Source organism: Piliocolobus tephrosceles, chromosome 1, assembly GCF_002776525.5.
Source record: "Piliocolobus tephrosceles isolate RC106 chromosome 1, ASM277652v3, whole genome shotgun sequence".
NCBI classification, from domain to species: domain Eukaryota; kingdom Metazoa; phylum Chordata; class Mammalia; order Primates; family Cercopithecidae; genus Piliocolobus; species Piliocolobus tephrosceles.
This window is the reverse complement of record NC_045434.1, coordinates 101,022,935-101,037,142: the sequence shown is the minus strand read 5'-3', so window position 1 is coordinate 101,037,142 and position 14,208 is coordinate 101,022,935.

Sequence of the window (14,208 nt, the reverse complement as noted above, 5' to 3'; positions counted from 1 at the left end):
TTAAGCAACCCAGTAAGCCTGTTTAGTATTGTATCTCCAGTTTGTAGTTGAGAGGAAAGCCTGAGAGAGCTCACAGTGATGGGAACAGGATTTGAGCTCAGATTCAACTTCAAATCCTGATGTGATTCTGTCTTAACTTGTACCCATTAACTAAAGAGCTCAGGCTTTTGTTACCTCTTATATTGGCCTTCAACATTAGAAGAAAATTAATATTCTTTTTGTGTGGCATTTTCTTTATTAAAAAGATTTTTATTTCAAGAGCTTTTGGGTTACAAGTGGGTTTTTGTTACATGGATGAATTATGTAGTGTTGAATGCTGAGATTTTAGTGCACCCATCACCCAAGTTGCGTACATTATACTTAAAAAGTAGTTTTTTATCCCTAGGTCCCTACACATCCTCCACCTTCTAAGTCTCTAAAGTCCATTATATCACTCTGTATACCTTTGTGTACTCAAAGCTTAGCTCTCACTTAAGTGAGAACATACGATTTTTGGTTTTCCACTCCTGAGTTACTTCACTTAGAGTAATGGCCTCCAGCTCCATCCAAGTTACTGCAAAGACATTATTTCATTCCTTTTTATGGCTGGGTAGTATTCCATGGTGTGTGTGTGTGTGTGTGTGTGTGTGTGTGTGTATCACATTTTCTTTATCCACTCATTAGTTGATGGGCACTTAGGTTGGTTCCACATCTTTGCGATTGTGAATTATGCTACTAAGAAAACTAATATTATTTAACGATAGACTTTTGAGACCAAAACCCAGTAAGACCTAGTGATTGACTCCACATTAAAGATGAAGGACTAGAATAAATAAGACAAAAAAATACAATTGTGCTATTAACAGAGACAGAAAGTGGAATGGAAGTGAATCCTTGTATATATGGGAGTTTAAGTTAGTAGAATCATAGTACCTTACATTTAAAATAGCCCATAGATATAAGTTGTTCTAATTTCCCTTTCTCCCACTTAACAAGGACATGCCTTCTCCACAGCCTCAAATGATGGTCATTTGAGTAATGAGGAATTAATGATACAAATATTTTAACTAAAGATACAGACTGCCATGTTGATTAGAGAAGCAGAGAGAGAAGAATGTAGTAGGTGTGTGCCGAGAAGCAAATTCGGAGTAAGAATCCAAATCTTTTTTCAGTTTCTGACTCTAGACTCTTCCCAAGGCCCATACACATTCTTGCCATTCAAACATTATTGCTTCGTTATAAGAAATTCCCTCTTTTTCCTGCTTAGGCTACTTTGAGTTAGTTTGTTACTTACAACCAAAACACACACACACCAAAAAAAAAAAACTAATAAAAGCATGGAGTCACCCTGGAGCAATTATTTCTTGGAACAACAACATTCATACTCACACCTCTTACTTTGATCCTTTCTAAACACACTAGATGACTCTGGCACCCTTCAAACACAATTGATTCCAGGAAAAGGATAGTGATCTTAGGCCGCTAATAATTTCAGCCATCAGGAGAAAACTAGAGTTGTCTCTGAAACTGCCCACTGTTCAGACCTTGGGAACTCTGGCATCTGAGCTCCTTTTCCTTCTGACTTGATCAGCTTCATTTCATTCACGTCTAAGTGTTGCCTTTAAGCTGCTGCCCTTTGATTCTTGGAGCAATATAGTACTGTGTAATAATGGTTAACACTGTGATCGGTAAGTACATGGAAGGTTCTCAACTATTTTACATTTAATTAAACAAGAATATCGGCAAACATTTGTACCGAACTTTAAAATGTATAAAGCCCTCGTATGTCCTTTGCCGTAAATCTGACAACCACCTGTGAAATGGATAAAATTCTTGGAATTTGTAAACGCTGTACTAGGGAAAAAAAAAAGGTAAACACAAGCGTTGAATGTCATCGTTACAGCTGCCAGCAAATTCTTGAAACTTATCAAAGAAATCGTGAAATGCATATATCTAAATCAACTTATATTAAGCTGCCTAAATAGGATAAGACTTTCCATTACAGCAGTCACACGGTTGCAGAAATTTTACAAGTGAGATCAAACGAAGCAGTAGTTAAAGGTTTGTGTCCATTCATTCTTAAACAATTCTATCGAGTGCCTAATTCTATTCCAGACACTGAGCTTAGTAATGATGACGAATAAAGAATAGTCCCAGCAACTTGTGACCCGTACCTACCCTGGCCAGACCAAACACTGTCACTTAAGAGGTCTGCAAGTAAACGGCAGCTCCTGTTTGAATTACATGATTATATATACATGGAAAAAACATTTCTTCAGAGAAACTGCTCCTGGCAGGCAAAAGAACAGATAGCCACTGTATCTGAACCAGTATCTATCGATCTGGACTGTATGCACCGGTATGGCTGTACTAGCTATTAAAATATTGGAACATTTTCTTACAGATTCGTTAAAAAGCTATTGCCCTGAGCATCCCCTTCTTGAGCCCCTTCTGCCCCAACAACACGCGAACGCTTAAGACTCCTGCTCCCCACAGTTCAGCCAGATTCCATTGTCATTGGCGGTTTTCCATGTTAGTCATTTTGAAAAGCTTCGCCTCCAGGCATGGCCATTAGCTACCCGCAGGGAATTAGAACTGCCCCGCCTTCCGCCCTGGCGCCTGCCCTGCGGCCACGCCTCCGGTCGGCTGCTGGGCGCAGGCCCCGGCGGGGATTGGAGAGCAGCGCCCCAGGCGGGCTTACTGACACCATCTGTACTGGTGATTAAAAGCGAGTTATTTTGAATTATCATCCCTGATTAAACCTCCTTACAGTGCGAGCTGCGTGAAGGCAGGACTTTTCTTTATTCTTGAATTTTCACAGCCCTTAACTGTGTCCTCCTCACAGTTCATCCAGTCAGTGAAGTGAAAATGAAGGGTTAGGGGAAGGGGGAATGAGCCGAAAAGAACAAGGTGCGCTTTATAAATCCCGTGAAAGCCTCTGTTTAAAATAATTATGACTTTGGCAGGGCGCAGTGGATCATGCCTGTAATCCCTGCACTTTGGGAGGCCGAGGCAGGCGGATCACTTGAGGTCAGGAGTTCAAGACTAGCCTGGCCAAAATGACAAAACCCCGTCTCTACTAAAAATACAAAAATTAACCGGGTGTGGTGGCGGACGCCTGTAATCCCAGATACTAGGGAGGCTGAGGCAGTAGAATTGCTGGAACCCATGGGGTGGAGGTTGCAGTGAGCCAAGATCGTGCGCCACTGCACCCTAACCTGGGTGACAGAGCAAGACTCAGTCTCAAAAAAAAAAAAAAAAAAAAAAAAAGTATAACTTTATATAGCCTATTTCAAACATGGGGCCACAGCAAAGCTGTCTCTTGCCTTCTAGAAGAAGCTATTTCATGAAACTGTAATACTTCTTCCATCATGTCTCTCTGGTTTCCCTACTTTGTCAGGAAAGCCTAGCAGAGAGCAGGCCCAGCTGGTTCACACCTTGGAGCTTGGGATGTGTGGGGTGAGTAGGATAACTGGGTGTAGAAAGTAGAAAGTTTCTTCTTCAGAGTTTCCCTTCTTGTTAAAGAATAAATCATAAGTGTTAGAAATAATAGTTTCTTTTCAAGACTAACTTCCTTCAATTCTCCTTGCTTTGTGCTATTAACTCTCTGTTAAGCCCTATCCTATGTAGTTATTAGACATAAAGGAATAAGTACATTATATGTCCTTGTACTTTAACCAAAATATTTGTGCTGGACATGCTCACAGACATGTCTCAGCTCACAGCCTATGCCCCTTTCTTATTTAAGAATATTATTACTTTTCTAAGTCCTTTTGGAAGCAACTTCCTCTTTTCCTTTGTCTTTTCATTGCTTTTACCTATTTAGAAAAGTTTTACATTATCAGCCAGTCAGGTTTTACTTTAGATTGTGCTGTCTGGCTCCAGCCAACAGAGACAGGACACAGTAGCAAGGACAAGCTGCCTAAGGGTTAAAAATTGCTTCCCTCCATTGTTCAGGTGTGCTCCCGCCATTGTTCCATCTGCAAGGAGCACCCTTTCCGCAGAAAGTAAAATTACCTTGCTGAGAAAACTTTTTGTCTGAGTGCTAATTTTTCCTTGTGGTACTGAGGAACAAGCATTCTGTTTGTAAATAAACATTTTACATATAAAATTGGTGTAGTTCTGATAGCACCTAAAATATTGTATGAAACTTAATTTTTTAAAACAAAATACATTTCTGACTGGGCACGGTGGCTCAAGCCTGTAGTCCCAGCACTTTGGGAGGCCGAGATGGGTGGATCACAAGGTCAGGAGATCGAGACCATCCTGGCTAACACGGTGAAACTCCGTCTGTACTAAAAAATACAAAAAACTAGCCGGGCAAGGTGGCGGGCGCCTGTAGTCCCAGCTACTCCGGAGGCTGAGGCAGGAGAATGGCGTAAAACTCGGGAGGCGGAGCTTGCAGTGAGCTGAGATCCGGCCACTGCACTCCAGCCTGGGCGACAGAGCCAGACTCCGTCTCAAAAAAAAAAAAAAAAAAAAAAAAAATTCTTCTACTACTAGTCTCCAAACTCTTTCAGGACAGAAAAACTAGTTAGTTATTCCCAAGGGTCTAGTATCCTGTACCTGGAACCTAGCAAATGCTCAGTTACTGTTTATGGACTAAATGACTGAACGAATGGCATGTCTCATGGGTTGAGATGATACTCACTGGTTGTATACAGCACGATTCACAGTTGGTATTGTACTAAGTGAAAACATATCCAACCCCCATGTCTTTCATTCTTCCAATTAGTTATTCAACAAATATTTATTGTTTAACTACTATGGGCTAGGAATATCAGGCACTGAATTATACAGAGGAACATGATATATGTTAGTAGAAATGGGTCCCTATCCAGACCCCAAGAGAGGGTTCTTGGATCTGCAAGAAAGAACTGGGGGCACGTCCTTAGAGTAAAGTGAAAGCAACTTTATCAGAGAAGTAAAGGAACAAAAGAATGCCTACTCCATAGACAAAGCAGCACCAAGGGTTGATGGTTGGCTATTTTTATGATTATTTCTTGATTATATGCCAAATAAGCAGTGGATTATTCATGAGTTTTCTGGGAAAGAGGCAGGAATTTCCCTCTTTTAGACCATACAGGGTAACTTCCTGACATTGCCATGGCATTTGTAAACTGTCATGGTGCTGGTGGGAGTGTCTTTTAGCATGCTAATGTATTGTAATTAGCATATAGTGAGCAGTGAGGACAGCCAGAGGTCATATTCATCACCATATTGGTTTTGGCCGGCTTCTTTACCACGTTCTGTTTTATCAGCAGGGTCTTTATGACCTATAGCTTGTGATTCCAGTCCTGCCAACCTCTCATCTCATCCTGTGACTGAGAATGCCTAACCTCCTGGGAATATAGCCCCGTAGGTCTCAGCCTCATTTTACCCAGCCCCTATTCAAGATGGAGTCATTCTGATTTGAATGCCTCTGACAGTTACACTCTAGCTGGCTCTGTCTCTCTTCCATTATCTCCAACCCACCTCTACCCGCATGGTGTTCCCACCTCTCGGTCTGCAACAATAAAAGCTTTGGATGGTGATTTTTTTTTTTTTTTTTTTGGATGGAGTCTCGCTCTGTTGCCCCAGGTGGAGTGCAGTGGCGAGATCTCCACTCACCGCAAGCTCTGCCTCCCAGGTTCACGCCATTCTCCTGCCTCAGCCTCCCAAGTAGCTGGGATGACAGGTGCCCGCCACCACACCCGGCTAATTTTTTGTATTTTTGGTAGAGATGGGGTTTCACCGTGTTAGCCAGGATGGTCTCGATCTCCTGACCTCGTGATCTGCCTTCCTTGGCCTCCCAAAATGCTGGGATTACAAGTGTGAGCCACCACGCCTGGCCTGGATGGTGATTTTTTAAACTCTGAATATACAACCGGATTGTCCTTCAGACCTGCAGCTTTATTATCTTTCTGTGGAGTCTAAACGGATTTGTTTTGTTCCTAGTGGCCATTACAGTTTCCTCATCTTACCTGCTGTCTCAACAGCTTTGCTGTAGCTTGGCTTCCTCCTCTAATAGTCCTCCAGCTCCTGCTCCTTTTATTGGACCATCTGTCCTCTACTCATAGTAGTGGTTCAGTGTTTCAGAAATTAGTGAAAATTTCCCTCTCAGACTGACTTTTCTTTACAATCTTAAGGTTTGGATCTTTCAGGTATTATTATTAATAGTAGTAGTATTTTATTTTATTCTCAATTTTTTATGATGGGGTCTCCCTGTCACCCAGGCTGGAGTACAGTGGCACAATCTTGGGCCCACTGCAGCCTCGACTTCCTGGGCTCAAGCAATCCTCCCACCTCAGCTTCTCCAGTAGCTGGGAATACAGACACACATCACCACATCTGGCTAATTTTTGTATTTTTTTTTTTTTTTTTTTTTTGTAGAGATGAGGTCTCACCGTGTTGCCCAGGCTGATCTTGAACTCCTGGGATTAAGTGATCCACCCACCTTGGTCTTCCAAATTGCTGGGATTACAGGCATGACCCACCATATCTGGCCAGATCTTTCAGTTATTACTAGTCTTTGCTATCCTTCCTGGGAAGAAAGTATTAAGCAAATTCATTCAGCTACACCTGCCGAAGAATTAAATCTAATACGACATTAAAGGTGACACAGTGGGTCAAAGTCTAACTTGCTGTTAGTGCTTGCTTGTGGTGAATTCTCCAGCTTCCAAAGATGTAATTTTTGTTAATCAGTCCCTCTTCGTTCTTCCCCTAATCCCCGGCCCATCCTCTCACTCCATCACTACCTGACATGGGACCTTTTTCTTTTTTTTTTTTTTTATTAGGGAGCATGATCATCTGGTTCTGGAAATCTGAAGTCAGGCCCCAAACTCTGTGTGCCATTTCTCTAGGGAGCTCTACCTCCAAGCTGTCAGGCAGATAATAACCAAAATTTGAAAGTTCTAGAAGGAATTTCCTTTTAAAAATCTGCTATTTATGCAGCCTGTCACTTCTTGAGAATACTGCAATGAAAGCTTTGAGTTGGAGTTTTAGGAGCTCAAGACATAACAATCCTTTCTTCTTCTTTTAAGTTCAGATCAAATTGGGAAATAGAGGAGTCACACAGAGAATTAATAATACTACAGTACTTTTATTAGTGATCCAAGTGGAGAACGTGAATTTAGATCTGTGGTGCTGCAAAGGTCCTGCTAATATTTCACTCCAGAATTAGGCAGACTTCACTCTAGAAACAGCAGGCCTTTCTCAAATGGGCAGGCTGACTGGCTCCTTACCACATGGCGTAGGGCAAACCAGAATGACCTACTCTGAGGCTGGCATCTTAAGTGCTTGGCTATCCCCAAAAGACTTCTCAGATTCTCAAGGCAGAAGGAAGCAGAGTGCAGCCCAACACAGAGGAGGACCTTCTGCTCTCCTACCAGAGAGTAGAATTCATCTTAGTACCTTTGTCTCCCTTGGCCAGCTCCAGTGGTGGTGGTGGTGATCTCAGAGACTCCCAGCTGTTCTCTCTCTCCCAGCCTTTAGCTGGGAAAAGGGTTTGTCTCTGTAATACACTTTTTGTGGAGGACTTCACTTATGTGAATTTCATGTGACACAGTGCCTTTCTTATGAATTTCCTTATTCTGTGTTTGTATTCCAGTTTATTGCAGTTGCCCATTACTTATGGGATAGGATGTGCATTTTTATTGGTATTTATCATTTTATTTGCCACAAATGACAAAACCTTATCTAAAATTACTGCATTTGTGTTTGGATTTTGGACAAGTTTTGTGTGGCTGCTTAATTTTGTTCAGTACGCTCTATGAACTGCTGCTGAGAAAACTTGAAAATACTGATAAGAGATAAGCCTTAATTGAACCTCTAAAATACTTTAAGACTTTGGAAGATAGATATAATGGATGACGGGTGATGTATCAAAATTTGCATAATTTTTAAAGGACTTTTTTGAGCAGTGATGATCAAGTCTAGTCTGAATACAAGCTATCATTTACCACAAATTACACCAGAGACATTTTGGCTTTAAATTTGTCTTTGTAACTGTCGTAATGTTGTAACTGCTGAAATTTGTCTCAGATGGAATTTTCTGGAGGTGTTGTTTTTATGGAGGAATACTCGTGGGGACACAAATTTTTCCTTAAAACACATGGATCAAATCACAAATGAAAGAGGGGACATTATTACCAACTTGTGGAATACAAAGTATTATAGAGGAATATTATGAGAAGTTATATGCCAACAAATCAGATAAACTAGATGAAATGAACAAATTTCAAGAAAGAAACAAGCTACCCAAACTGATTCAAGAAAAATAGAAAATCTGAATACCCTGTAACAAGTAAAGCAATTCAATTAGTAGTGATAATATATTTTTTTAATGTTCCATAAAGAGGAGCCCAGGTTCAGATAGCTTATTCTGTGACTTCTGCCAAATATGTTTATAGGACACAAACTCTTCACCCCCTCAAAAGAAAGGAGAAGAAGAACACTTCCCATCTCATTCTATGAGGCCAGTATTACCTTGGCACCAAAACCAAGACTTCAAGAAAGGAAAATGACAAGCCAGTATACCTTTATAAATATAGATGTAAAAGTTCTCAACAAACTTTATTTGGCAACATATGGAAAAGACTATACATCATGACAAAGTGAAATTTATCCTAGGAATGCAAGGTTGATTCAACATATGAAACAATAAATGTAATGCACCATATTAATTGGATAAAGGACAAACTCCATGTGATCATCTCAATAAATGCAGAAAAAGCATTTGAGAAAATCTAGCATCTTATCTTGTTAAAAACAATGAACAAACTAGGAAAGAAGAGAACTCCTTCAACCTGATAAAGGGTATCTATGAAAAAACCCACAGCTAACTCCATACTTAAAGAGGAAAGACTTGAAAACATTTCCTGTAAGATCAGGAATAAAACAAATATGTCCACTCTCACCACTTCTAGTCAACATAGTACTTGATATTCTAATGAGGGCGATTAGGCAAGAAAAAGAAAGCCACCCCAGCTGGAAAGAAATAAGTAACACCATTTCTATTTGTAGATGACTTTATCTTGTACTTAGAAAATTCCAAGGAATCCACGCAGAAATTTAAGAATTAATAAATGAACTCACCAAATTGTAGGATACAAGATCAATATACAAAAACATTTGCATTTCTATGCACCAGAAATGAACAATCCAAAAATGAAACTGAGAGCACAATTCCATTTACAAGGCATCAAAATAAAGCTGCACATCTACACCATCTGATCTTCAACAAAGCTGACAAAAACAAGCAATGGGGAAAGGACTCCCTGTTCAATAAATTGTGCTGGGATAACTGGCTAGCCATATGCAGAAGAATGAAACTAGAGCCTTACATTTTACTGTATACAAAAATTAACTCAAGATAAGTAAAAATTTAAATGTAAGATCTCAAAATATAAAAATATTAGAAGAAAATCTAGGAAATACTTCTATCAACGTCAGCCTTGGCAAAAAGATTTTGGATAAGTGCCCAAAAGCAATTGCAACAAAACCAAAAATTGACAAATGGGACCTAATTAAACTAAAGACCTTCTGCATAACAAAATAAACAATCAACAGGGTAAATAGATAACCTACAAGACAGAAGAAAATATTCACTAACTATGCATCCAACAAAGATCTAATATCTAGAATTTATAAGGAACTTCAATCAATAAACAAAAACAAATAATCCCCTTAAAAATGGTCAAGGCGTATGTACAGACACTTTTCAAAAGAAGACATACAAGTGACCAACCAACGTATGAAAAAATGCTCCACATCACTAATTATCGGCGAAATACAAATCAAAACCACAATGAGGTACTACCCCACGCCAGTTAGAATGGCTATTATTAAAAAGTCAAAAATGGCTATCATTAAAAAGTCAAAAAACAACAGATGCTGGTGTGGCTGCAGGGAATAGGGAATACTTACACACTGTTGTTGGGAATGTAAATTTGTTCAGCCACTGTAAAAAGTAGTTTGGAGATTTCTCAAATAACTTAAAGCAACCATTTGATGCAGCAATCCCATGACTGGGTATATACCCAAAGGAAAATAAATCATTATACCAAAAAACACATGTATTTATATGTTCATCACTGCACAATTTACAATAGCAATCAACCTAGGTGCACATCAAGGGTGGATTGGATAAAGAAAATGTGGTTCATATATGCTGTAGAATACTATACAGCCATAAAAAGTGAAATAATGTCCTTTCAGCAACATGGACAGAGTTGGAGGCCAAAATCCTTAGCAAATTAATGCAGAAACAGAAAACCAAATACGACATGTTATCATTTGTAAGTGGGAGCGAACCACTGAGCACACATGAACATAAACACAGGAACAATAGACACTGTGCACTACTAGAGAGGCAACAGAGGGAGGAGGCATGGGTAGAAAAACTTCCATGAGTATGTAACAAAGCTGTACATGTACCTCTGTATCTGAAAGTTGAAATTTAAAATAAGTAAACAAATAAAATTTTTAGGAATAAATCTAACAAAAAGTGTACACTAAAAACCACAAAACATTGTTGAAGGAAATATTAAAAGACCTAAATAAATATAAAGGAATTCCATGTTCATGTTCATGTTCATGGACTGGAAGACTTAAGAGAGTTAAGATGGCAATAATCCCAAGTTGTTCTACAGATGTGTTGCAATCTCTATCAAAATCCCAGCTAGTGCGCGCTCTCTCTCTCTCTCTGTCTCTCTGGGCAGAAATTGACAAGCTGCTCTTAAAATTCAGATAGAAATGCAAAGGACCCAGAATAATTAAAACCATCTTTAAAAGAAGGAAAAAGGTATGAGAAGGACTCATACTTCTGATTTCAAAACTTAATAACAAGCAACATAATTAAGACAGTGTGGTATTGAAATCAGAATAGACATACAGGTCAATGGAATATAACTTAGAGTCCCAGAAATAAACACATGTATATATGGTCTAATTAAAAAAAAAAATAAGGAAAAGAGAGCATTTTCAACAAATGATGTGTGACAACTGGATATTCACATGCAAAATAATGATGGGCTCTTATATCACACTATATATAAAAATCATCTCAAAATGGATCGTCAACCTATGAGCTAAAACTATGTATCTCTTTGAATGAAACACAGGAATAAATCTTTGTGACCTTTGATCCAGCATAGTTTCTTAGCTATGACACCAAAAGCACAAACTGCAAAAGAAAAAAATAGATGAAAAGACTTCATCAAAATTTAAAACTTATTTTTTTTAAAAAAACACAAGAAAGAAGACAACACTCAAAATGGAACAAAATACTTGCAAATCATACCAGGTAAAGGAATTCCTTTCAGAACACACACACACACACACACACATAACACACACACACCCTTACAACTCAGTAATAAAATAAGAACAAACAATCCAATTGAAAAATAGGCAACGAATTTGAAAAGATGTTTCTCCAATGAAGATGTACAAATAAATACTAAATATATGACAAGGTGCTCAACATTATTAGCTAGGGAAATACAAGCCAAAACCACAATGAAATGTCACTTCACACCCACTAGGATGGCTATAATAAAGAAGACACATACTAACAAATGGTTACAATGTGGAAAAACATTGAGTTGCTGGTGGGAATGTAAACATTATGAGGCCATTTGTAAAAACACTTTGGCAGTTTACAAAAAGTTAAACAGAGTTGCCATAAAACCCAGCATCTCCACTCCTAGGTATGTACCCAAAGTAATTGAAACTGTATGTCCAAAGGAAAACATGTACATGAGCGTTCACAGCAGCATTATTCACTATAGCAAAAAACAAACAAAAACCACCTAAATGTCTATCGACTGACAAATGGGTACATTAAATGTGATATTTCCTTACAATATATTTTCAGCAATAAAAAAATGAGTGAAATATTGGCATTCACTGTAAAGTGGACGGACCTCAAAACACTATACTAATTGAAAGAAGCCAGACATAATGTGCTACATGTTAGATGATTCTATCTATATGAAGTATCCAGAATAGGTAAATTTATAAATATAAAAAGAAGATTAGTGGTTGTCAGGGACTGGGGAGAGGAACAGCAGGTGGCAGAAATGGAAAGGGTAAGTGGCTGATACTGAGTATGGAGTTTGTTTTGAGGGTGATAAAAATGTTCTGAAATTAGAGAGTGATAATGATTGCACAATTCTGTGACTATACTAAAAAAAAAAAAAAACAGATGAAAAAATAAAAAACAAGCTAAATACTTGGAGAACTGGCTGGGTGTGGTGACTCACACCTGTAATCCCAGCATTTTGGGAGGCCAAGGTAGGCAGATCACGTGAGGTCAGGAGTTTGAGACCAGCCTGGCCAACATGATGAAACTCTATTCTTACTAAAAATACACAATTTAGCTGGGGGTGGTAGCGGGCGCCTATAATCCAAGCTACTCAGGAAGCTGAGGCACGAGAATCGCTTGAACCTGGGAGTGGAGGTTTGCAATGAGCTGAGATCGTGCCATTGCACTCCACCCTGGGCAACAGAGTGAGACCCTGCCTCAAAATAAATAAATACATAAACAAATAAAATAAATGGAGAGCTATTCCATATTCATGGATAAGAAGACAGTATTGTTAAGATGTCAATTCTTCCCAACTTGACCCATATATTCAATGCAATTCTAATAAAAATCCCAGCAAATTATTTTGTGGATTTTTATAAACCGATTCTAAAGTTTATATGGAGAAGCAAATACTCAGAATAGCCAACACAATATTGAAGTAGAAGAACAAAGTTGGAGGACTAACACTATGTGAGTAAACAAGACAGCATGATATTGGCAAAGTAATAGAAATACAGATCAATGGAACAGAGTAGAGAGTGCAGAAAGAGACCCACATAAATGTAGCCAAAAGACATTTTGCAATATATATATATATATATATATATACAAATGGCAAATAAACATATGAAGAAATACTCAACATCATACATAATTGGGGAATTGCAAATAAAAATGATAACGAGGTACTACCACATACCTATTAGAAAGGCCAACACCAACACCAAATGCTGGCAAAAATGCAGAGCAGTTGAAACTCTTATTCATTATTGGTGGGAATGCAAAAATGGTAGCCACATTGGAAGACAGGTTATTTCTTACAAAACTAAACATATTCTTACTTTACCATGCAGCAATTGGGCTTCTTGGTATTTTCCCAGAGTTGAAATTTCACATTCACACAAAACCCTACACATGAATGCTTATGCAAGCTTCTTTCATGATGACCAAAATTTGGAAGCAACCAAAATGTCTTTCAGTAGGTAAATGGAAAAACAAACTCTGACACATTTACACAATAGAATATTATAAAGTGCTAATAAGAAATGAGCTATTAAGCCATGCAAAAACATGGAGGTACCTTAAATGCATATTATTACGTGAAAGAAACCCATCTGAAAAGGCTACATATGGTATGATTCTGTCTATATGACACTATGGAACAGGCAAAACAGTGGAAACAGTAAAAGGATCAGTGGTGGTCGGCGGTTGGAAAGAGGGATGAATATGTGGAGCATGGAGGATTTACATGGCCAGGAAACTACTCTGTTAGTTACTATAATTGTGGATACACACCATTTTATATTTGTCAAAATCCATAGAATGCACAACATCAACAGTGAACCCGAATGTAAACTATGGACCTTAGATGATAATGTATGTCAACGTAGGTTCATTGATTGTATAAATGTACGCTCTGGATTTTGATAGCTGGGGAGGCTATATGTGTCTTGGGGGCAAGACGTATGTATGAAACCTCTATCATCTGTTCAATTTTGTCCTGAACCTAAAACTGCTTTAAAAAATAAAGTCTACTTTTTAAAATGTCAATTTCAAGGTCTTAGAGCTAACCAAACAAAATATTATCAGAACCCAGTGCAATATTTGGAACAATTCAGATTCATAGTTGTTTCCAAACTCACAGCAGAAACTCAGTGTCACAGGTAGACAAAGAAGAGGGAACCTTTTAGTGTTAGCCTATCTGGTTTGACAACCATTGTATGCCAATTATCTGAACCTGTGACCTGTAACCATAATGTTAATTGAGATAAATGTTATTGTGAAGAGGTTAATTATACTGTGTTTAACATGTGGCAGATAGGGGTTGGAAATCCCCTATACAAGTCTCCCCTCTCAGAGAGCGACACTTGAAATCTTGGTACTTCATTACTAAATTTAGAAAGTTACAGGTTGGCAGGTTCAGTTTCCAGTTACTATGA